The sequence below is a fragment of the Brassica rapa genome, chromosome A09 (genome assembly GCF_000309985.2).
Source record: "Brassica rapa cultivar Chiifu-401-42 chromosome A09, CAAS_Brap_v3.01, whole genome shotgun sequence".
In the NCBI taxonomy this organism is placed as follows: domain Eukaryota; kingdom Viridiplantae; phylum Streptophyta; class Magnoliopsida; order Brassicales; family Brassicaceae; genus Brassica; species Brassica rapa.
Window position 1 is genome coordinate 24,257,577 of NC_024803.2, and position 24,953 is coordinate 24,282,529.

The window sequence follows — 24,953 nt, forward strand, 5'->3', positions numbered from 1 at the left end:
TTAGGATCACATCGAATTTTATTTTCATCCAACAACCGACAAGGCCTGATCAGAAAGATCTTCGTTGTTTAGTATCTCTCTCGAAAGATATGACTGGTATATCGATATTGTTGTCACTAATAGCTCTTTTAACTCAACGTCAAGCAACAAAATCATAGATTGTGTTTGCATTCTCATGATCTTACCATACACGTGGTTACCATCCAGATCCAACACACATGTTCATCCTTTCCTTTTTCACATTCTGACCAAGGAAGAAAGTAAACTCGACTACTTATACAAGTAATAGGGCTCGTTTAAGGTGCTGAAAACAAGTTTGTGCAATAATGAATAAGCCATTCAGCTGCAGATCTCAGAACACGAAGCTCCCCAAAGATGAGCTCTCTTGCCATCTTCCTTCTAACAGTAAGCCTTTGTGATTCAAAACGGAAATTAGATGCTCCTAGTTCCTGCAAAAGCACCCAATAAATAAACCTTTATCAAAACCTATATTTCAGTTCATTATGTGGCAATTAATCGAGTCGAAATTCTGTAGTACCTTGATGCAAACACTATGATCCACAATTAAACTGTTGATATGAGCCAAGATGATCTTATGTGCCTCCAATTAGAGATGTCAATTGGGCTGTCCAAGTCCAAATGGGTTGTCCAAATGGACACAACAGTCCAAATGGACATTATTTTTTTAAGCCCAAATTGTACCAGACCAAATTGTCCAGACCAAATTGGCCCAAGTCCAAATGGGCATTCCACAAAGCCCAAACACAATTTCTGCTTTAATATGCTAAATCCATAAAAAACATTTTTTTTTTTGTGAAACATCCATAAAAAACATAAATTTCAAGTTTTACACATTAAGTTTCATAAGTTTTACATATCCAAAGCATAGAAAATTCATATATTAGTTCATACATAATGGTTCATACATAAAAATAAAAAATCCAAAGCATAAGTTTTGATTGCCCTTCTCTTCTTTATCTTCTCAGCTTCTCCTATCAAATTAAAACACATAAGTTATCACACAAGCAGATAGTAAAATACATTGGTTTAAACATGACAGTAACATCAGTTCAAACAAAGTAACATGACAGTACATATCACACAAACATCAGTTCAAGTGAGATTAATGATTATACCTTTAGGGTTTAGTTGAGTCGGGTCCTCTTCTTCCTTCCACTTCCTTCTGCTTCCACATTGGTATCTTGCTTATCTTCTTTACCTTCCTCATCTAAATCGCATCCAGCTATCAAAAACAAGAAGTTCAATCAATAATTTCACATATCAGATACACAAACCCATCAGATTATAAATGCAACACTCACCAATCACTTCAAAACCTCTGAGCCAGTTTCTAGTGCAGATTAAAGCTTGAACATTTGAAGAGAGAAGTCTGTTCCTGTATTTGCTGAGAACCTTACTTCCGGCACTGAATGATGACTCTGATGATACCGTTGTTATTGGGATGGATAGGACATCGCTTGCCATTCTAGAGAGCTCCTTAAAACGGTTTGCGTTGTCCCTCCAATACTCAAGGACATCTAACTTTAAATTTGACATCATATCAAGCACAAGTTCACTCAGATACAAATTCAAAGCAGATTTCCTTGTTCCTGCTTGTTGAGAGAAGAACGCATAGAAGCCCTACAAAGAAAGAGATTATTAAAGCATCAGTTTCTGGCAGATAACTTAAATACACATCTAAAGCATTGGTTTTAAATGACTTACACCATAAACAGCTGGTAGAGCATCTTCTTCTACTTCTTGTGAACTATGAGCACTACTATTCTTCTTGTATACTCCATACAACTTCACAATCAGAGATGTAACAATCAGAAACCAAATAAACAGATGAAACCCATCAAGCTATATACAAACGCAAGCTATATAGAGAAACCCATCAAACAAATCAGAGAAACCCATCAAGCTATATACAAACGCAAGCTATATAGAGAAACCCATCAAAACTAAACTGAATCAAACGCATCAGAGAAACAAATCAGAGAAACCCATCATACCGAGACGCCGAGAGAGAGAGATGATCGAGACGCCGAGAGAGAGAGAGAGATGATCGAGACGCCGAGAGAGAGAGAGATGATCGAGACGCCGAGAGAGAGAGAGGCGGATCGAGACGCCGAGAGAGAGAGAGAGAGTCACTGAGAAGCTGTACACAATCAGAGAAGAGAAAATTCATCAACATGCACAATCAGTTTACACAGAGCGACAGAGAGAAGAGACATACGAGAGAGGCAGATCGGATCGAGAGTCACGACTCGCGAGAAAGAGAGAGAGATGATCGAGACGCCGAGAGAGAGAGAGGCGGATCGAGACGCCGAGAGAGAGAGAGAGTCACTGAGAAGCTGTACACAATCAGAGTCGCGACTTGCGAGAGAGAGAGAGAGAGGATTAAGACGCCGAGGGGAGAGAGAACGGAGAGTCGCCGTGAGTCGACTTCATCGAGACAGAACGGGAATCAGAGATGAGAGTCGCTGTGACTCACGAGTCGCAGAGACGAGAGCCGAAAAAAGAGAGTGATTTCCATTGGAAACCCTAGAATTTTTTATACATTGGGCCGCCCATGTCCATTTGGTTTAAGCCCATTGGATTTGGAGTTTATTGGGTTTCGACCAACTGGAAAGCTTTATTTATTGGTCTAATTTGGTTAGTCCAAATGGGCTTGGACATCGGTAACCAATGGACAGTGTGTCCAATTGACATCTCTACCTCCAACTCTCTGCTCCTGTCTTTAAAGGGAAGCCGAGCTAGCCGGCCATCATTTTGCTCAGCTTCTTTTGACAAATCATTTAGCTCTGAGAATCATTATTACTGTTAATACTTTCAAGATCAGCCTCAAAAGAGAGTAACTAGTTTTGATCTGAGCACCTTGAGGAGCGGTACAAGAGAGAAGACGTGCAAAATGCTAGGAGAGACTGAGGAATTCCTTTCCCTGTAGCTGATTTCACTTCCCTGAGATAGAGAGAGAATCAAAACTAGACTTTAATCACATATGCAACAAGCATTAACACCTACTTGATTGTGAAAGTGTCATAAGAAGAGTGAAAGATATTGATATCTTTAACACTTCTTGTGTAGTGGGTCTGGAGAAGTCCCAGCTTCATGTTCCGGAGAGGGTCATCATTTGGTATATCCATTTGGATTTGAACCTAGTCAATCAATCAAATGACCATCAAGTTAAAAGTTGGTGAGTAGGCATCTTTAACTCTTAACATCTACAGATCAATATTGCTATGGCGACGATCAATGATAGAGAAAGCAAACCTCGTCATGAGTGTTGTAAGGAAGTGTAAATCCAAAATCCAACATGAGTGTAGCATTTGAGAATTCTCCATACCTAATGAGAACCTACACAGAGATCTCTGGTAAGCTTCAGAGACTGTGAGTTTAACCAGTCACCAAAATAACATCTTTCGAAAAGCAAATCTCATTGTATTATAACTAGGCAAGGAACCCCCACGATATTGCGTGGGAACTCATTTTATAAAAATAAAAATATTACATTTATAATTTTTATTTTATATAAAAGATGTTTATTTTTGTTGTAAGAAAGTGCACTTCTCACAACTTAAATTGCATGTGTCTATATTCTTCTTTTACTTTTACTAAGAATGCGTATTTGTTTTATAATTTAAATAATAGCTAAAATATAAATATGTAAATACCAATAAAAATAGACTTATTATAGGTAACTTATTCAAAGATTCTGAACAAGACTTGATATTTTGAAACTAATTAAAACAAACAAACAAATTTAAATCTAATCATTTACTAAATTAATAAAATAATTTATAACGACATGTAGAAACATTAATTAATTTTTGAAGGTGTGTAAAAATACATGTATTATGATTGCATTGTAACTTTAAGGGATCTATGTGCAGTAAAATATTTGTCTCATAAAATCACACATACACTCTTTTTTTTTCTCAATATATGTGTCTTATATAAAAGACTAATGGTTGCAATTTTGACAATCAAACATTGCAATGATTGGTTAATAATTGCAATGGTTAACGCTTAACACCAAAAATTGCAATGACTCATTACCAGAAGTTACAATCACCAAATGCTATAATCACTTAAGTGTACAATTACCAACAATTACAATGGTTCATTAAAAAATGCAATGGTCAACCACCAAAAAATGTAATCACTGATAGTTACAATATTTTATTTAATCAGTAGTAATTGTTCATCTAAACAATTGTTATAGTTCATTTAAACAGTTGTAAAGATTCATTTTAATTTCTAACAATAATTTCTCATTTAAGTGTCATTTGAGATTCAACAAATAAACAACATGTATATCAAATTTATGCATAAATGAAAATGTGCATATATAAAAATAAAATTTTGTTTTACAATATTGTCTAAATAGGCTCAGACATTTTATCTGAAACACAATAAATGAACCAAACCAAATATTAAAAAAAAAACCCACCAGAACATGATATTATAGACTATAAAATATTTTATGTTTCAAAAATAAAAAATAAGCCATAGAATATAACTGGAAAATCATACATTTAACTTCTTAATATATAATTTAGAAAATGTAAATTACCCAACAAACCGAATTATCTGAGTATTTTAAAAATAATTTAAGATTATTTAAAATGTGTCCAAAATATATATGAAAATGAAAGCAAATAAAATTCATAAAAAATGTATGCAACCTTTAGAATGAATAGCCATATCCTTAGACATTTTTAATAACCTCTTAAGAATTTCGTATAAGAAGATAATCTTCGAAAAGTTATATCTTTTCAAAAACTTAACCATGGAACTTTTTCATTGAATCTTTTCATAATAGAAAATTTTATATTTTCATAAGTTTAACCATTTAATTTTTTTATAATAAAATTTTTTTAGAAACTCATTCACTTAATACAAAAAAAACATGTTCATTTATTAAGAATTTGTATTTTTCAGAAATTAATTACTGAACCTTTTCACTTACCCTTTCATGATAAAAAGTAATATATTTTCAGAAAATTAACTATTGAACTTTTTCATAATCAGTTAACAAATTTATTTAACATCCACTTAAAACCTTTTTTTGTACTTGACACCTCTTGGCATCCTAAATTGTGACCCTTTCACAAAAATTTTATCTAATAAATGTTTCTATAAGAAAAGTATGTTTCTATAATTCTAGAATTTAGTATGCAACTTTTCATGCATACACAAATAATATTATAGAACATATTAACCAAAAGGTGCAACTATTCATACATTTGTATTCTTCGTGACTCTACAACATCTTTAATGAATTTTTCTAATTACTGTTTTACTGGTTTTACCACAATAAAAAAAAATTCATCCGTATTATCACTACCGCTGAAGAATCTATTTACATGAATCAATATACAAACTCTCATAATGCAGAAAGTCTATATTATTGTTTTTATGCACTTGAGTTGGTATTCTTTTCAACTTTAACCAAACAAATGCTAACTCTTAGTGCCCTTTTTAAGTTTGTTATTGAATTTCCTACAAACTGACTAACAAAACATGTACGTACTTTAGTTAAAAAAAGACATGTGCGTACCTCTGGATTTTTGAGTATACCATTTTATTAAAAAATATATTTTGAGAAATGCATGGCAGAGACTATTTATAGATTTTAAAAACCTATTTGAATAGTCACAACTCTTCAATTTGAATAGTCACATTTTTCCAATTTAAAGATAGTTATTTTGAAAAAATACTTATAAAAATAGTCACAACTTTTTACTTTGTAAATGATACTTATATGAATAGTCACAACTTATTAAAATTTTCTTTTAAAACAGCAAAAAATGACACAACATAATTTTTAGATAATTTTAAGAAAAAACACAACCTTCCAACATTGAACTTTTAGAAAAGACGCAACCTTTTAGATCTTCTAGAAAAGATACAACCTTTTAACATAAGTAAGATTCACAATCTTTGGAATTAAAAAAATATTTTGAGAAATGCATGGCAGAGACTATTTATAGATTTTAAAAACTTATTTGAATAGTTACAACTCTTCAATTTGAATAGTCGCAACTCTTCAGTTTGAATAGTCGCAACTCTTCAATTCGAATAGTCGCATCTCTTCAATTTGAATAGTCACATTTTTCCAATTTAAAGGTAGTTATTTTGAAAAATACTTATAAAAATAGTCACAAATTTTTTACTTTTTAAATGATACTAATAGTCACAAGACTCACAACTTATCAAAATTTACTTTTAAAACAACAAAAAATGACACAACATAATTTTTAGAAAATACACAACCTTTCAACATTGAAATTTTAGAAAAGACGCAACCTTTTAGATCTTCTAGAAAAGACACAACCTTTTAACATAAGTAAGATTCACAACTTTTGGAATTAATTGGGATTGCTATTATTAGTAGAGCATATCTCATCACCAGGACTGTAGTCACGATCTGCAGTGACCTGCAAAGTTTTAAAACTTAAAAATCATGCACTAGTTACAAATCCTATGGAGACGAGAGAAAGTAAACAGGGAATCAAATGAGATATGGAGGTGACAGAGAATAGCAAGTAGATGTAGGCAGACACAGGAAGAAGAGAAGTCAGAATATTAAATGGGAAGTAAACCTCAGATAGTTGGTTGTCTTCATCTGTCAAAACGATTGATGCAGAAAGTCCATCATGGTTCATGAAATCTGCAAACGGAATCTGTTAAATGTGTTAGTGCAAAGATGACACAACAATAGGTAATACAGAAGGTAAATCAAAGAGACAAATCACACAAGCACACCAAAGCTTTTATTAGAATCTCCTTCAAACAATCTTTACAAGACTTGCTTATTCAGCTTTTACACGTCAGTGTTAACACCCTAACACACGCTACTGAAAGATCCTAAGCTACCCGCTTATGTCTCTTCTCCGTCAAGTACTTCAGCCACTGCTTCAGTACGACCCAAGAACACCTCCAAGAGCTTCTCTCTCTCTCTATAAGATCAGCCTCTGTGTCTCTATCTCTATACAGACGACCCCATAGCTATCTTATAGTTATTCTCCATGTTCCCGAAACCCTAGTCTCCAAGGCAACATGTATGGATATCTTCCATAATAATAAGTGCAACTTTCATTTTCTTGGAATGCACTTATTCTTCTTTCTTTAAGTCATAAACTTGCTCCTCAAGTTTATTTCTCTTTCCATATCTCCAAGATACTCCCTTGCTCTCCAAGTCTACACGACTCCAGCTCAGCATCTTGACTCCACATGGTCTTCACCACTCACTACGACGTCTGCTTCAGCAACTACGTCAGCGACTACTTCAGGGCGAACATCTTACATCTTCAATCTCCCCCTTTTAGCTTTGTGTGCCGATCAAGCACAACAATCTTCTGGTTCAGCAACCACGTTGCAACCACGTTCCCCACCTGGAAACTTCCACACCAAATGTGCTTTTCTCCCCCACGAGATGTGCACCACACCATGCTTTTCTCCCCCATGAGATATGCATACTAAGTACCAGAACATCACCATTCTCCCCCTGCTTGATTGCATACTAAGCTAAAACAGATGCTTAGATGTCAAGCCTTACAGACCCACCGTCTGTTTCTTCATGTATAATCATGACACAGCCCCTGCTGCAGCGGAATAACAAGTACTGCATCACGATCTGACGCACCTGTCGAACTACCCTTCGACCAGCTTCTGTTGAGGACCAGGCTTCCTTCATGTGTCGTCTCCTTGACCATGAGCCCTTCCCCATCCGCACCGAGTGCCCTCTGCACTCGTTACTATTGTCTTGGAGTGATTTCACAAGCCTGAAGATCATCTCGCACCACTTCTTGACGCACTTCGATCTCCTTCTCCTTTGTGTCACAGACAACTTCGTGTCCTGACTCCACGCTTGATGCTTCTTGATCTTCCTGAAGATCACTCCTAACAGAGCTGCATCCATCTTCTGATGTCTCATCCTTGATCTCATCAAGTAAGCCACTCTTGGCTAAGGACACCTTTTCAACCCTCCTGGGCTTAGTGAACGTCTTGTTCATCTTCTTGGCCATGTTTCTGCTCTTCTCACGAGCAAAACACTCCACCTTCTTGTGTCTAACCTTCCCACAGAACCAACAGCACATCCGATGCTGCTTCTTGCTTGGCCTGACACAGTTGCTGATGCACCGATCAGTCTCCTTCCTTGTACCAGCTGCACAACCATGCTTCAGAACCTCCTGTCTGACCTTCATGTTGTTGCACTGATGTACTACTTTTGGCTTGTTACTCACAGCTATGCGCTGTAGAACTTCCTGCCTTACTCCCTGTCGTACGTCCCGACGCACTTCCTGACAAGCTCCTTTGGCTCCACTTTTTGATGTGCTCCCATGCACAAAATGTGATAGCCCCTTATGTTGTACTTCCTTAGTACTCTCAGCTCCTCGATATCCCAGTCCCCAATTCGCCTTGGCTGGTTGTCCCATCGAGAGTATCTTATCCAACTCCTTGGATCCACTGTTGAGCATCCTGATCTGTTTGCGATTCTCAGCCAAATCACGTTCCAGCAACATTGCTCTCTCACGTTCATCAGTAGCAACCTCTCTCAGTTTGCTAACCTTCTTCTCCAGAGACTCATAATTCTCATTTACAGCAGCAAGTTCTTCAGCAAGATCTTCATACTGCTCACGGCTTTGCACCAGATCGTGTTGCAACCTCAAATTCTCATTCTTGAGGTTCAACCACTTGTTGTGCATCACTTGATAATCCTCAGAGTCTGTACTGACTTCTGAATCCGAGGATTCACTGGATTTCTCCCTGCGTGCACCAAATGCAACCATATTCTTCATCACCTTTCCATCTTCTTCAGACTCTGAATCATCAGACGACTGCAATGGAACTCCTTTTCCCTTCTTTGAGTTTCGACATTCACGCCGTGTGTGTCCAACACCTCTGCACTCAGAACACTTAAGTTCTCTTTGCTGTGCTACAGGACAGTCAGCCCTTATATGACCAACGCCTCCACACTCATAGCACTTGAGATTTTCTCTCCTTCTGCCATTGTCACGATCACCTCCCTGGCGACCATACTGATTCCTCCCACCAGAAGAATTCATCTTACCAAAATTCCTGACCAGCATACCAATATCATCTTCAATCTTTTGAAACCTATCAGTATCTTTGTCAGCTACAAGCGCCACACTCCTTGGCGCACTGCTTGATGTAGAGACTGAACTACTGTCTGTCTCCATCTCTTGTGCCTTCAGCATACCCACAAGCTTGTCAAACTTGAGCTCATCCGTGTTTGTAGTCATCTGTAAGACCGCCTTGTGAGCTCCAAACTTCGTTGGAAGACAGCGTAGTAGCTTCTTTACCAGCTTCTTCTCCTTGTACTTCTTCCCAAGTACAAATGCCTCATGCGCCATACCACTGAGTTTGGCACTAAAACTCGCCACAGAATCATCATCAGACCACCTGAGATTCTCAAACTGCAACCCAAGATGATCTAGACGTGTCCTCTTGACACTCTCATCTCTTCAAACGAATTCAGCAGGATCTCCCACGCCTCTTTAGCCGAAGTACTCCCCTGAATCAGCTGAAACTGCTCTGCTTCAACAGCTCCAAAAATCACCGACAACGCCTTTGCATTAAATTTTGATGCATTGCGTTCTGCCTCTGACCAATCCTCTTTTGGCTTAGGCTTCTTCTCACCTTCTGTGACTATGGTAGGCTCCTCCCAACCAATCTCCACAGCTGTCCACGCATCTTCATTGATTCCTCGAATCATCTGCTTCATGCGAGCCTTCCAATGACCATACTGGTCCGCATTCAACACGATCGCCTTTTGCACAGAAATAATCGTGTCCATCTTCACCTTCAGGATTACACCGATAACTTAGGTGCCCCGCTCTGATACCACTTGTTAGTGCAAAGATGACACAACAAAAGGTAATACAGAAGGTAAATCAAAGAGACAAATCACACAAGCACACCAAAGCTTTTATTAGAATCTCCTTCAAACAATCTCTACAAGACTTGCTTATTCAGCTTTTACACGTCAGTGTTAACACCCTAACACACGCTACTGAAAGATCCTAAGCTACCCGCTTATGTCTCTTCTCCGTCAAGTACTTCAGCCACTGCTTCAGTATGACCCAAGAACACCTCCAAGAGCTTCTCTCTCTCTCTATAAGATCAGCCTCCGTGTCTCTATCTCTATACAGACGACCCCATAGCTATCTTATAGTTATTCTCCATGTTCCCGAAATCCTAGTCTCCAAGGCAACATGTATGGATATCTTCCATAACAATAAGTGCAACTTTCCTTTTCTTGGAATGCACTTATTCCTCTTTCTTTAAGTCATAAACTTGCTACTCAAGTTTATTCATCTTTCCATATCTCCAAGATACTCCCTTGCTCTCCAAGTCTACACGACTCCAGCTCAGCATCTTGACTCCACATGGTCTTCACCACTCACTACGACGTCTGCTTCAGCAACTACGTCAGCGACTACTTCAGGGCAGACATCTTACATCTTCAAAATGGTCAGATCACCTTGAGAAGACAAAAAACGCAGAATCATACTGAAGACACTTACCAGTGATATGCCTCTCGAGGTTTCCCAAGCACGTGATCCCACTGTCCAGAGCAAGAAGTTATTCATATCAAGTAAAAACAAAAAAGGATCCGGATTACTCTGAATAACTAAAGAATGTCAGTGACTCAGTGGTAATACATATAGTGGTTGAGTAAAATCAGAGACAGATATAGCGCCAAATAGAATTAAATGTAGAGTAATTTTCTCACCTAATGTATATGCATACATGAAATTTTCCTGAGCTGGGCGTTCAATGGCTTTGGGAAGATGTTCCTTGAATGCCTAAGAATAACCAAAAATAATTTCACAACTCTTATTAACTAGGAAGAGAAGAAAAAAATTTACACATGTAAATTCACATATGTATACTACGTATTCGGTGGATTCATTGCTAAGAGACATGATGAACCATGACATATGTCTATAATATTTGCTAGTACCATGACATATGGGTGTGCCTTTGTAATGATTTCATAAAGTGTACACAAAAAAATTGCTTTTAGGCCTTTAGGAACAATCAGGAACCCCAACACAATATACTTTTATGACCAAAAGCAAGATAATATACTAATCGAGGGACAAAATAAAGCAGCCACATTGTTTTTATAATTAGAGGTGTGGAAAAGCAGGCCGTCTATCTATAAGACAATGGTCAAAAGACTGAAAAAAGGCAGGAAAATCGAATTTGCCACAAGAAACAAACACTTATGATGACCACTAAGGAAACATACTTACTTGTGATACAAGTGAGAATTCCTTTTCTATCCAAGCTTTTTGTTTTACAGTTTCCTTGTGAACTGCGCTACAACGAATCATGCTAAACTCGTTTTCATCCCAAAAGATCTAAAGACCACAGAGAAAAACCATTATTATAAGTATTCTACTATTGGCCGAGAGAAAATTTTCAACACTCAGAACTTCTGACCAAAATAAGGACTAGAGTGATGATAGAGTTTAGCTATACGAACTCAATGAAGATGCAATCTAAACTCAATCACGTATGTATATCTTCAATCCGATTACAAATGAACACGGATTCGTTTATAGATTTGAATCTGAGTAACCGCTGGCCTCACCCAGACGATACACTCCTCAAGTCGTGAGACTCAACTCAAATCTACAAGCTACCTCCTTTCTTAGCCAACAAGCTGGCTTTATACAATTTCGAATACAAAGCATTAGAAAGACTCTAATTCAAAACAAGTATATCCTTCTTTATTTGAATTATCTTCCGCCACGTCAGACTCCAACGACTTCCTTCTCTCCCGTCTTCCTCACGTAAACTCTGTCAAGCCTATCAATACCCCCTCCTTTAACACTCAGCTTTCCCTCAAGCTGATAAGAAGGAAACTGAGCTCGAAACTCCTTAACACCCACCCAAGTCGCGGCCGTGGCAGAAAGACCAACCCACTGAACCAATACTTCCAAATGACCCGAAGGCGTGTAACGACTCTCAAGAATAAGCTCTGGTTCCACCATAATCTCCTCATCCATCGATACAGCCGGAGGCAAAGGTAACACAATATGATGCTTCCCAATTACTGCTTTCAGCTGCGAAACGTGGAAGACTGGATGGATTTTAGAAGAAGCTGGCAACTGCAGTCGATATGCAGCATTACCAATCCTCTCCTCCACGCGGTAAGGTCCGAAGTACTTTGCAGAGAGCTTCTAACATACGCGTCGTGCGACTGACTGTTGCCTATAAGGACGGAGCTTCAAAAAAAACCATCGTCCCTTCTTCAAACTAAACATCTCGACGGTGCTTATCAGTGTTATTCTTCATCAATTGTTGAGCGTGGACCAAGTGTTTCTTCACCTCCAATAACATAGCATCACGCTCAATCAACTGAGTCGCCAAATCAACATTTTCTGTAGAACCTTGTTCATAACGCAGCAAAGCCGGAGGATCACGTCCATAAACCACACGAAATGGAGTCATCTGTAATGAAGTATGATATGACGTGTTGTACCAAAGCTCAGCCCACCCCAAATACTTCGACCAAGTGCGTGGATGACTTGAGGCAAAGCAACGTAAGTACGTCTCTAAGCAGCGGTTCAGTACCTCTGTTTGACCATCCGTCTGTGGGTGAAATGACGTACTGAACTTGAGCTTTGTGTCAGCTAAACGAAACAATTCCTTCCAAAAGTGACTAAGAAACACCTTGTCACGATCCGAAACGATTGACTTCGGAAAGCCATGGAGCCTCACTACCTCCCCAATAAAACGCTTGGCAACGTCAGAAGCTTGAAATGGATGTTTCAACGTCAAGAAGTGGCCATATTTGCTCAAGCGATCCACGATAACGAAGATGACATTGCTACCATTAGACATAGGTAAGCCTTCTATAAAGTCCATAGAAATATCTTCCCAGATCAAGTTCGGAATAGGTAGTGGTTGTAGAAGACCCGGAGGTGACAGAGTCGAATATTTGTGGGTTTGACATATCTGACAAGCCGACACATATTGCTGCACATAACGAAACAACCCTTCCCAATGAAACCAAAGCTGGATACGTTTAACTGTTTTGAGAACCCCGAAGTGATCACCAGCTAGACCATCATGACACTCTTGAAGGATCAACGGAATGAAACGTGAAGAAGAAGGGATGACCAACCTGCCCTTATACCAAAGTCTATCTTCACATACTGTAAGACCAGCTTTAACTGTACTTCCCGACTTAATCTGTTTAATTGTCTCCTGAATCGTTGTATCAGCCTCTATTTCTTGATATAACTCTGTAATCTGCAAAGCCGTAGGGGCAGATAAAGCAAATAACTGTGTAAAAGATGTTAGCTCACCCGTGTGATCGATTCTTGAAAGCCCATCAGCCGCAGCGTTCTGAACCCCTGGTTTAAAAATAATGTCGAACTCATAACCCAACAGCTTTACTAACCACTTCTGATATTCCATACTGACTTCTCGTTGTTCAAGTAAGTACTTCAGACTTCTCTGATCCGTATGAACAACAAATCTCCGTCCCAACAAGTAATGTTTCCACTTACGTATAGCTAACACCACCGCCATAAGTTCCCTCTCGTAAATTGGTTTCAACTGTTCCCTCGCGGTGAGACCATGACTGAAGTAGGCTATAGGTCTCTTATTCTGCATCAATACAGCTCCTATCCCAAACCCGGAAGCATCTGTTTTAACTACAAACTTCTGAGTAAAATCCGGAAGGGCTAATACTGGTGCATCCACCATAGTTTCCTTCAGTTTGTCAAATATCTCTTGTTTCTCTCCTGACCATGCAAACTGATCTTTCTTGAGCAGCTCTGTTAACGGTCTAGCCAATACCCCATAGTTCTTTATAAAATTGCGATAATAGCCTGTGAGTCTTAAGAAGCCACGTAATTGTTTGATGTTCTTTGGAGTAGGCCAAAGTCGCATTGCCTCTGTTTTTGGCCGCGTCTGTAGCTACACCTTTTTCAGAAATCACATGACCGAGATACTCTACACTGCTCTGACCGAAGACACATTTTTTCTTGTTTGCATACAACGAATGCTGTGCCAAAATGTGTTACGCTGTCTGCAAGTGCTGAACATGATCACTGATGCTGTTACTATAAACCAATATGTCATCAAAAAACACCAAGATGAATTTGTTCAGATAGGGTCGAAATATCTCATTCATCAAAGCTTGAAACGTTGCTGGCGCATTTGTCAATCCAAACGGCATAACCAAAAATTCATAGTGACCATCATGTGTTCTGAACGCAGTTTTCTCCACGTCTTCTTGTTGCATTCTAATCTGATGGTATCCTGAAGTTAGATCAAGCTTTGAAAATACCACTGCCCCGTGAAGTTGATTCAAAAGCTGGTCAATCATGGGAATCGGAAACTTATCCGCAACAGTCACTTGATTTAAAGCCCTGTAATCCACACAAAAGCGCCATGATTTGTCTTTCTTCTTCACCAATAACACAAGACTCGAATAAGGACTGCGGCTAGCTCGAATGATCCCTTTCTTTAGCATGTTTTGAACCAGTGTAGTCATCGCTTCCTGGTGAGCTTGTGGATAGCGATAAGGACGTACACTAACCGGCAAAGTGCCTGGTTTAAGTAAGATTTGATGTTCGATGCCACGAAGCGGAGGAAGACCGTCTGGCATACAAAACACTTTCGAAATTTTTTCTACTATACAAGAAATTTCAACGGGAGTTGTCTCACAAGAGGCCGCACTAGCGTAGTGAGTGTATAACCAATGATCAACACCTTGCCTTGAAGCATCCTCTACTGGCAAGAGTGATTAAAAAGCATTGGTGGGAAGGTGGAGGTCACTTTCTCCTCGTAGTGTGACTCTCTCCTTGCCCCACACGAAACTCCATTCTTGTAATTCCCAATCAATTTCACATTTGCCCAACGTTCTTAGCCATTGAACTCCCAACACGAGATCGACTCCAGTCAGCTCCAATGATATGCAATCCAAGATAAAATCCAAGCCTTGCATATGTAAGTGCACGTTGTTGCAAATGCCTAAGCCATGAACCATAATACCCGTCCCCAACAAAACTTGTAGATGCGGGTTCGTTGTCGTTTGAAGATGAGCTTTCTTCACAAGATTTGGGAAAATGAAGTTATGAGTAGCTCCACTATCAATCAGAATACTGCCTATACGCCCCCTGACTTTCATTGTTGTAGGTGAATTCATACCTAAGAATGAGTACAGAGAGAGTTGCATCATCTGTGATTCTGTCGCGTTGTTTATCTCACTCATTCCCTCTTCTTGTTCTCCCAAAATCTCTATTTCAAATCCATCTATCACCGTGAAAACCTGAAGCTCTGGACTTCCACATAGATGACCTTTGAACCACTTCGCTTTGCATTTAAGACAAAGTTTCAAACGCTTGCACTCAGCTAGTTCCTGAGGAGTAAGGTGTACCCGAGGTCTGTCTCCCGCAGAGGTACCTGACTTTCCTGCTTCCAGAAGTTTTGTTTTATCCACTTGGTGATAACCTCCCGTCTGATTTGACTTCGGTGATGAGCTGTTAGTACGCGAGTAACGGTTCTCGGTTTTAGATTTATCAGCTAACATCTGACAAAACATGCTTGATTCCATCTTTACTACTGCAGCAATGTGATTCCTTAATCCTTTTGGCTCTTTCAACTTGATCACTTCCTTCATCTCTGGTTTCAACCCCGTGTAGAACCGACTGATCAAATTGGCTTCGTCTATCCCCTTGACCACATTTATCAGCTCTTCGAACTCCTTGACGTAAGCCTGAACTGAATCTGTTTGCTTCAACGCGGATAATCTGTTCCTCGGTTCATCATCTTTCGATTCTGCAAAACGATCCAACATCCTTTGCTTGAACTGTAGCCAACTACTGAAAGGTTCTTCCTCATTCTCCCATGTATACCAATTCCCTACAACTCCAGTAAGACTCAAAGCTACCAATTTCAATTTTTGATGTTCTTCATAACGAGCCGCCCTGAAATATCTCTCAACTCTCAAGATCCAACCATAAGGCATTGAACCATCAAACACAGGCAAATCAATCTTCTTCAACAGACTTTCTCTACTAGCAAACGAATGTTGTATTCTCTGATAACCTAGCTCTTCTGTATCTCGTTCGTTTCTCGGAGAATCGAATTGTACCTGACCGTTAGAGGGGCCCGATGATGCCACTGACTTTCCTTTGTCACCGACGACGTGCGATTCTAATCTGTTCAAGATTCGAATCATCGATGAAAGCTCCTTCTCGACTGAACCGATTCGCTGAGACATCTCTTCATTCGAATCCGTTAACCGCCTCCAACCACCGTGAATCACATCCACCTTGTCTTGTAACTCCGCCACCGTACGATCGACGGTGTCGATCCGATCGTCTGCTTCTTCGAGTATCGTCATCGCGAGAATCGCCGCGCTCACCGCACCAATTGATAGAGTTTAGCTATACGAACTCAATGAAGATGCAATCTAAACTCAATCACGTACGTATATCTTCAATCCGATTACAAATGAACACGGATTCGCTTATAGATTTGAATCTGAGTAACCGCTGGCCTCACCCAGACGATACACTCCTCAAGTCGTGAGACTCAACTCAAATCTACAAGCTACCTCCTTTCTTAGCCAACAAGCTGGCTTTATACAATTTCGAATACAAAGCATTAGAAAGACTCTAATTCAAAACAAGTATCTCCTTCTTTATTTGAATTATCTTCCGCCACGTCAGACTCCAACGACTTCCTTCTCTCCCGTCTTCCTCATGTAAACTCTGTCAAGCCTATCAAGTGAAAACCACACCGTGCTGTGCATATCTGAAAGCTGAGGAAGTCGGCTGATATAAGGGAACCATCGAGAGTTCTGATCAGAAAACAATCAAAAACCAAAACGCCCACATAAAATGGATTCCCATATTAAAGATTACATCAACCCAAAAATGTTGATGGCAGCTTACTTGACCAGCGTTTATCTCGATCATAAGAAGAGCAGCAAGCTTTCCTATGTTTCCAACTTTATCGGTCAATGAAACTCTAATATCAGCTAGAAGCTCATCCGGAGTTATTTGCTGAAAATTCAATTAGATCAACATACAGTATATATCAAAAATGTATTAATCTTCAGAAACTTGTTTTAGATCTCACACAAAAAGAAGAAAAGCTCATTTTCATAATATACCGCATTAAAAGGAACTTTCAGAATGCAGTCCCCGGCATGGATTACTTTTGAGGCAAACAAGGCCCTGCTCAAAAGTCAAATTATGTTAAAAACTGGTTAGTGTATTTGGCATTATAAACAAACCATTACACCAAGATCATAACTTGTATAAGCAAACTAGTCGCAAAAGATTCAACGAGAGAGAGATATCACTGACCTGCCATAAACGGATTTACCAATGGAAAGAGTGTTAGTTAGCTTGGCTCCAGCAATTTGCTCTAACCAAGGTAAGAAATCAATGCAATCCTTATCCAAAGCAGCCTAAACATATGATGACATCATTCATACATTAATCAGCTTATCAAATCAAGAACTCAACACTTTCATCTTTCCGTTGAGAGAAGAAGAACATAAAGGTTTCATCTTTCATTTGCTATGCTAGAGGGAAGTCTTTAGTTTTACGTTTCCCAATAGAAGAATTTCAGACAAGAAATCTAAAGCCTTGTCTGAAATTCTCCAAGAATATGCGAACACGAAAAAAGAAAAGAAAAAAAAAATCTGAGCTTGAGACGCTGTGAGTGGTTGTGCATTGAAGCTGAAACGCTTTGCTAAAGAAGAGGTGAGCGTGCGCTGTTGCTGAAACACTAACAGCTTCACCCTCGGAGCGCACAATAACATCTCCGACCAAACCCCCTAACTTCATCGCGCGTGAGCAACCACCGCTCGTATTTGTGACTCGGCGTATATTTCGACTGCAGCCAGAGTGGTGGTTGCGTTTACAGAGTCGGTTCAATCCGGTTTATTTTTCTTTATCAATAATTTAGTACAATATCGGTTCGGTTTGGTCAATCAAACGGATAAGGATAAGAGACCCGATTTTAGTTGTTTTGATTATCAGTTCGGTTCAGGTCAATTAACCAAGGACTTTTATTGTGGTAAACCTCACTATGCAAAGAGTCAAAGACACCTGCTGAAGTTGGTTAAAAATTCATACAATCAAGGGAAATAGCTTCCTTGTAATGTTATAAAGCTGTTAGAATTGTATACGGATGCATTAACACTTTGTTTGGATCTTGTCAATAACTTTTGAATAATTTCAGACCTAACACCAACATATACATAGTCACATTCTCAACATCATAGGCTTCCACAATCTTAATGCCTCTAATTGACATGTTGCACTAATCTCAGGGTATAGAGCTATTTATAGGTGATTTCTGTAATTCAAAATCTTAAAGAATTATATTTTATTTCGATTAATGTTTGGTCAATTAATGCTCATTAGCTGTTGTTTTTTTAACTCTACTTTTAAAATCTACTATTCATCGTGTTGGTAGTGAAACAAAAGTGTGGTAGTGATTAACTATTCACATTTTCCCCCTTATATGCGACTGTAGACTTGCTCATGCTATCTGCGCTAATTTGGGAAATTTCATTGTATAATGGCATGTACTTCTCAAAATTGTGGAAATACTACATAGAGCCGGCTTAGGGCATAGGGCAAGGGGGCGTGGACCCCATGGCCCAAACACTTTTTAACAAAAGTATTATGTAAAAGGGACCCAATTTCTTAAAAATAATTAGGGATAAGGACCCAAAAATTTTAAATTGTCTATATATACATGTGAAAAAACCTAAATTTTTTTTGCCCAACGGCCCACTAACATCTTGAGCCGGCCCTGATACTATACAAAATGTTAAACTTCGTTTTCTGTTTTTTTTTCTTGATTATTTGGTTACGGTGGAACCTTCTTTACCAAACTCAATATCATCATTTCAAACTAGTTTGTTCTCTCTTTCTAATTATTAAGGCGTAAGTTTCGAAATATAGTATGATGGTATCGTTTAGAATTGAGTTGATTACATTGAGGGGCACTTTTTGTCTTTCTCTTGCACTCAGAGGCACATCCTACATGTGAGACACTTTGTTGTGGACCAGCGGTAGATTCTGGACAATTTTATCCTTAATGAACATTTTTGTGGATGGATGATGCGTGGACGAGTGATGCATGGACGGGGATATATGGACGGGTGATGTGTGGACAAGTGATGTGTGTACGGGTGATGTTGAGATGGTGTCTATATGAGATAGTGGTGTATAAAACGGTCATGTGTGGATGGGTTTTACATAGATGGATGAAGTTGCAGCATGATAGTTTTGTCCACTCATGTTTCTGTCAAATACAATTCAAACACCAGTCCACACAATTTTTGTTGTATGTTTGTGTTACGAGAAAAAAAAATGAGTGGACAAGTGTTAATATTGCAGTGGATGAGATAAATTAATCTAGTGGATGAGTGTTTGAATTGTATTTATCAAAAACATAGTTAGGAAGATTATATGGAAAATCTTTTGTGGATAAAAGTGTACAATTAAAAGTTTGAGACGAAATCAAGAGGATATTTTTGCATACCAAAGAATTTGGGGTCAAAAACAAAAAAAAAAACTACAAAATATGGAGGATCTGATGTGAAAATAATATGAACTTCACCATTGTTGGCTAGTTTTCAATCTTCCACCTAGGAGAGAAGACGGCAAGTCTGTTACGGTGCACGGAGACGGCGAGCACGAGCTGAAAGCACAACACGAAGGAGGAGCTGAGCACGGCGTGAAAACTCACTGCATTGGAAGCTAAGACGGCAATCTGAGATGAGGTGACCACGGTGAAGAGGCGACTTGAGAAGAAGAGTTGGTTGCGTGACGGAGGGAGGAGAGTAGCTGAACAGCGACATAATTTTTCATGGTGGCCATTCACATCCATAACCTCTGTTGCAAAAAAAATCATCATCACAAAAACAAAAACAAAAACAAAAATAAAAGGAGGAAACTTTAACTGAAACAAGAAATTGGTGTTGGAGAAAGACTTTGGACTTTTACTTTGAAGTATGGATAATATAAATCAACCATAAAGATCAAAGCTTTCAATTTCCTACCAATGGAAATCTCTCTCAAACCAACGTTCCTGACCACCACCTATGCTTCTTGTCGCTCTCTACCAACTCCACATAAAACGACCGTACTCAATGTCGCTCGATCTATCCAGTAAACATAACATTTCTTCTCCATGGACCGACTCGTTCCTCACTCACCACCTCCAGGCCCGAGTTTGAATCCACAATCCATCCCGTTTCTCCTCAAAACTCATCGTCTCCATTATCTTTCCATGGACAGACTTGTTCCTCACTCATTGCATCATGACATCTCGAGTTACCGGAATCACCACAAAAGTCAGAGAATTTACAGATCTAAGATACAAGACCTTCTTTCTCCTCTGGAGTTCCATTGATTGGGTTAGGGATTTGGCTCCATCGACGATAGAGAGAGAGGTTTCATTTGTGGGGTTAGGGATTTCATGGATAAGAAGATTACAGATTTCATCGACGAGAAGATTGTGGTTTGTGAGATTTTATTAAAAAAAAAATATTACTGATTAGTTAAAAAAAGAGGTAACGAGAAAAAAGGTAAAGAGAGAGACAATAAGGATATTGGAGTCTTTAGATACACAAAATGTGTGTGACAAGTTCAATGTGTCTTAAAGTGTAAATGGAAACTCATAAAGTGTCTGTAGGTGTAAAAAAAATTTTAGAAGAGAATTATAGTTTCTGTATTCACATTAGATGAACTATTTCTTCAAAATTTTATAATGGCGCGCAATGCTCTATCTCGCATGTAATATTTTGAATCGTCTTGCTTTTTTTTGTTAGCCAATTATCTTGCTATTTAAAATCATAGTATTTGTTTCATAGGAGTTTTACTTGCCATTAATGGTGTACACATATTTAATTGGACACAACACAACGTCGAATAAAATTAATGGAGCACACAAAATTTCACAATAATGGAGCACACAAAATTTCACAATAATGTAACGAAATGAAAACACCAGAATAGATTGGCAAGATGAGAAAGAAGACTTAACATTCTTACCAAAAAAAAAAAAAAAGTTGAAAAAAGAATTCGCATGATGAAATGAGGTGTGGAATGAGCCATGAAAATGAACTGTTACTAAAAGGTGTAAAACTTTCTTTGCTTGAAATATTTCCAAATGTTTGATTTGCGTCATAATTATATAATAATATATTAAAATTGACGTCGTTGATCCATCCAATAACACTTTAAAGAAGAGAAGTTCAAAAGATTAGGCAACTTCCTGCTAAGTTATAGTGTGTAGTACTTGATCCAACAAGCTCGAAACATGAAATCACTAGTGACGGACTTGCCGTCTTACATTTCCAATCCCAAAATTTGACTATAGTAGGTTACTAACTTCTACCTGCTATAGTCTTTCTTGTCAGCAAATGGTCAAAGATTTGTGTCATCTCTTGGCTACTTTGAATACTATTCCGAGCAACTGTTTGATTTTTTTATTTTGTTTCTGAAAAGTGGGATATGGCATTGAAACGGCAAAGCTATTTTGAATAATTGTTGAATACGCTTATTTTGACACCAACCATATGAAAAGAAGTCAGGTACGTTAACATTTTTGGAGGGACGCCTGGTTTTAAATGAAAACTTAAAATAGTAGTAATTAACAGAAACGTAAAAACAAAAACAAAAGTATGGCTAAATCTACTACGTTATCTTGACCGTCCAGAGTATTTAAGCTTCGGATTTTTAGTTATGAAGATAATATTTCAGAAGATGTTAATTAACCGTTATCAATTAATTGTTACGAGATTTTGATAAATAAGGGTTCAACGTGGGGAACAAAAAGCTTTACAATAAGGACTACAAGATTAACTGAAAATATTGACAAAATAGCTGGTTATACTTATACCCAGGGCTTATACCGAGCACACACAGATATGTAGAACATATCATCAATTTCAAACGGTTGCTACCAGAGTAAAAGTTATTCTTCGAAATTTTACATTAAATATGACTTTCAAGCCCTCTTATTCTTTTTTTTTAGGCTAAGCCCTCTTATTCTTTCTCCCAATGGACATAGCGAAAAACAAAAACAAGATCCTAAAACACGTCTATTCGGTTAACTCCATCCTAAATAACTGATCATAGTGTCTATAAGCTTTGACTTCGCCGTGGACGCCTCTAGGGGGGTCGTCTACTGTCCAGTAAATCGTAGCCAAGAGAAGCTACATGAAGTAGAGACAAGCTCGCCTCTTCTGTGAGGATTACTTTTTTTCTAGTAGTTTAGAGGTATAAAGTAACATAGTAGTAACAAAAAAAAAAACAGAGGTACTAAATTTTAAGGTAAACAAATCCTAGTTTGAAAGGAGACCACAACCGTGTATTAGACCAAAAGTGAAAGTTCCAACAGCTTGAGACAGCTGTGAATGATTAGATCAAAGGTTGTATTATTAAAAAGTGAGCAGTATAGTTAGTACTTAGATTTTAATAATCTTAGAGACATTAAAACTCATTCATAGTTTTAAGGCATGAAATAAAAACCATTGAATTTTGATAACAGCACTTGTTTAAATCATCACCATATTCAGTGTTGGCCCTGAAATTTTGGAAACTTGTGACAATGTCTTACGTAAAAAATTTTTTTTACCAGTTTAGAGGCTTAAATATTATTTTTTGTGATTTATGTTAATGTAATTTTTTTTCAAAAATCCCGACCATATTTCATTGATTTTGTTTTTTTTCGATATACTTTAGATGATAATTAATGTCTGGAAATGTTAACAAAAAAATTGTTAAAATATTAATGATATTGAAAAAATGAATATTGAAAATGGCAACTTTTAAAAAAATTAATATTAAATGGAAATAATTGTTTGATAAATGTTTTTATTTTTCTAAATCCTAGACAAAGTATAATTGTAAAAGATTATATAATATTAATTTCCTTTTCAAATATCTTAAAAAACTATAAAAGAATATCTGATAATTGTTTTTTATTAAAAATTAATTATAAATATTATTTAATAGTAATTTTTCTTTTTTAAAATCCTAATAAAAAAATAATTGCAAAAGATTATTTGATAATATTGTGACATGTGTTTGTATGTATAAGACAAAATATATAAATATTTTAACAGAATTTTTTCTATTAAAATAAAATAGCTGTATAAAAATAAAAAAGAAAAACTAATTATCAAATAATTAGTTTCCCTTTTAAAAGTCTATATAAAATAAAAATGTAAAAGTAGTCTTATTTTTCTTATAATTAACTAACTTTACTTTTTAATAATTTTGTGTTAGTGTCAACTAAGCAAAGTAGATTGCGAATATGTCAATAAGAACTGTCATTATGTGAAAATTATTTTTATAATCTTAATCGATTAAGATTTTTTATTTTTTTATTACATCATGACCAAAGAGAATTGTAAAATTTTATTTAATAGTAAGTTTTACTTAAAAAATTAATGATAATCATGACAGTAATAATTATTTAATTAACAAGAAAAAATGTTAAAATATTAATGATATTGAAAAATGAATATTGAAAATGGCAACTTATAAAAAAATTAATATTAAATGGAAATAATTGTTTGATAAATTTTTTATTTTTCTAAATCCTAGACAAAGTATAATTGTAAAAGATTATATAATATTAATTTCCTTTTCGAATATCTTAAAAAACTGTAAAAGAATATTTGATAGTTGTTTTTGTTTTTTTATAAAAAATTGTAGACAAAAGAAATTTGTATCATATTTTTAAGTCCTAACCAAAAGAGAATTGCAAAAATTTATTTGATATTATTTTATAGAGAGTATATGATGATGAACATGATACTAAAAATTATTTACTTAACAAAAAGTGTAAAATTAGTATTTATACGAATTGTAAAAATAGTAATTTTAAAATTATATATTAATAACTAAAATAATTATTTGATAGCAATTCTTCTGAAATTCTAAAGAGAAGATAATCGTAATAGGTTATATGACAGTAATTTTTCTTTTATAAAATCTTTAAGAAAATGTAAAATATTATTTAATTTAATGTTTTTATTTTTTTATTGTAAATAAAAAAGAGATTTATAAAATAGAATGTTTTCCTTTTTTAAAAAATTCTACCAAAATAAAAATTTAAAGATTTATTTAATAAAACATTAAATTAGTACATAAAAACATGTATAATGTTGTCATTGATCCGATTGGTGTATTTGACTTTCATTTCTTTTTACTTTCATTCAATTTCTTATTTCAGATTATGCTCAGTTTAAACGTTTAAGTATAATATTTTCTCTAATCCTATGTACAAAGTTTATAACAATTCATCTATGCACCATGATTATAAAATACAAATACTAACTTGAACTTGAAAACAAGTTTTAATTATAAAATAAATCTCAAATAAAATATGCAAAAAACAATCATAAAACAATAATAAAATTATTTATTATTTTATGATATTTAGTAAATTAAAACATCAAACAAAACTCGTTGCGTTGCAACGGGCTCATATCTTTGTAGTCTAATAATTACCATTATTTAAGTTATTAGTTTTAACTTTTAAGAAAATACGAAATCAGAATGGAAAAATCGTTACCGTGTGCTACTATAATTTTACAGGCAATGTTTTAGTGAGACATTTAAATATGAGAAAAAATCATTCTTTGTAACAATTACAGATATTTTTCAATTATTTAATTACAGATATTTTTAAATAATTGAAAAGTTCCATATTTTGCGATTCTAGAAATTAAAGACAAACAAAAACGTCATTACCACTTTGACCAAAAATAATTAATTGGAGAAGTGCTAGAGTGACAGTCTTGGACAAATATGTCTTTAAGAAAATTAAAATTTACTAACTCAACAAAGCAATGATGCCGTGATAGTTAAAATACTAAGTAATATAAACAGTAAATAAAATAT

At 36.5% G+C, this 24,953-nt stretch overlaps 1 long non-coding RNA gene and 1 pseudogene across 1 annotated transcript; both read right to left on the minus strand.

Annotated features, from left to right (window-relative positions):
- Positions 1-150: 150 nt before the first annotated feature.
- Positions 151-23,146, minus strand: LOC103840041 (annotated as a pseudogene).
- On the minus strand, positions 828-2,714 carry LOC117128236. Its single transcript, XR_004451487.1, has 3 exons — positions 1,323-2,714; positions 1,137-1,243; positions 828-992 (listed from the first exon to the last, which is right to left on the minus strand). It is a non-coding gene; the product is annotated as an uncharacterized LOC117128236 (long non-coding RNA).
- Positions 23,147-24,953: the final 1,807 nt, after the last annotated feature.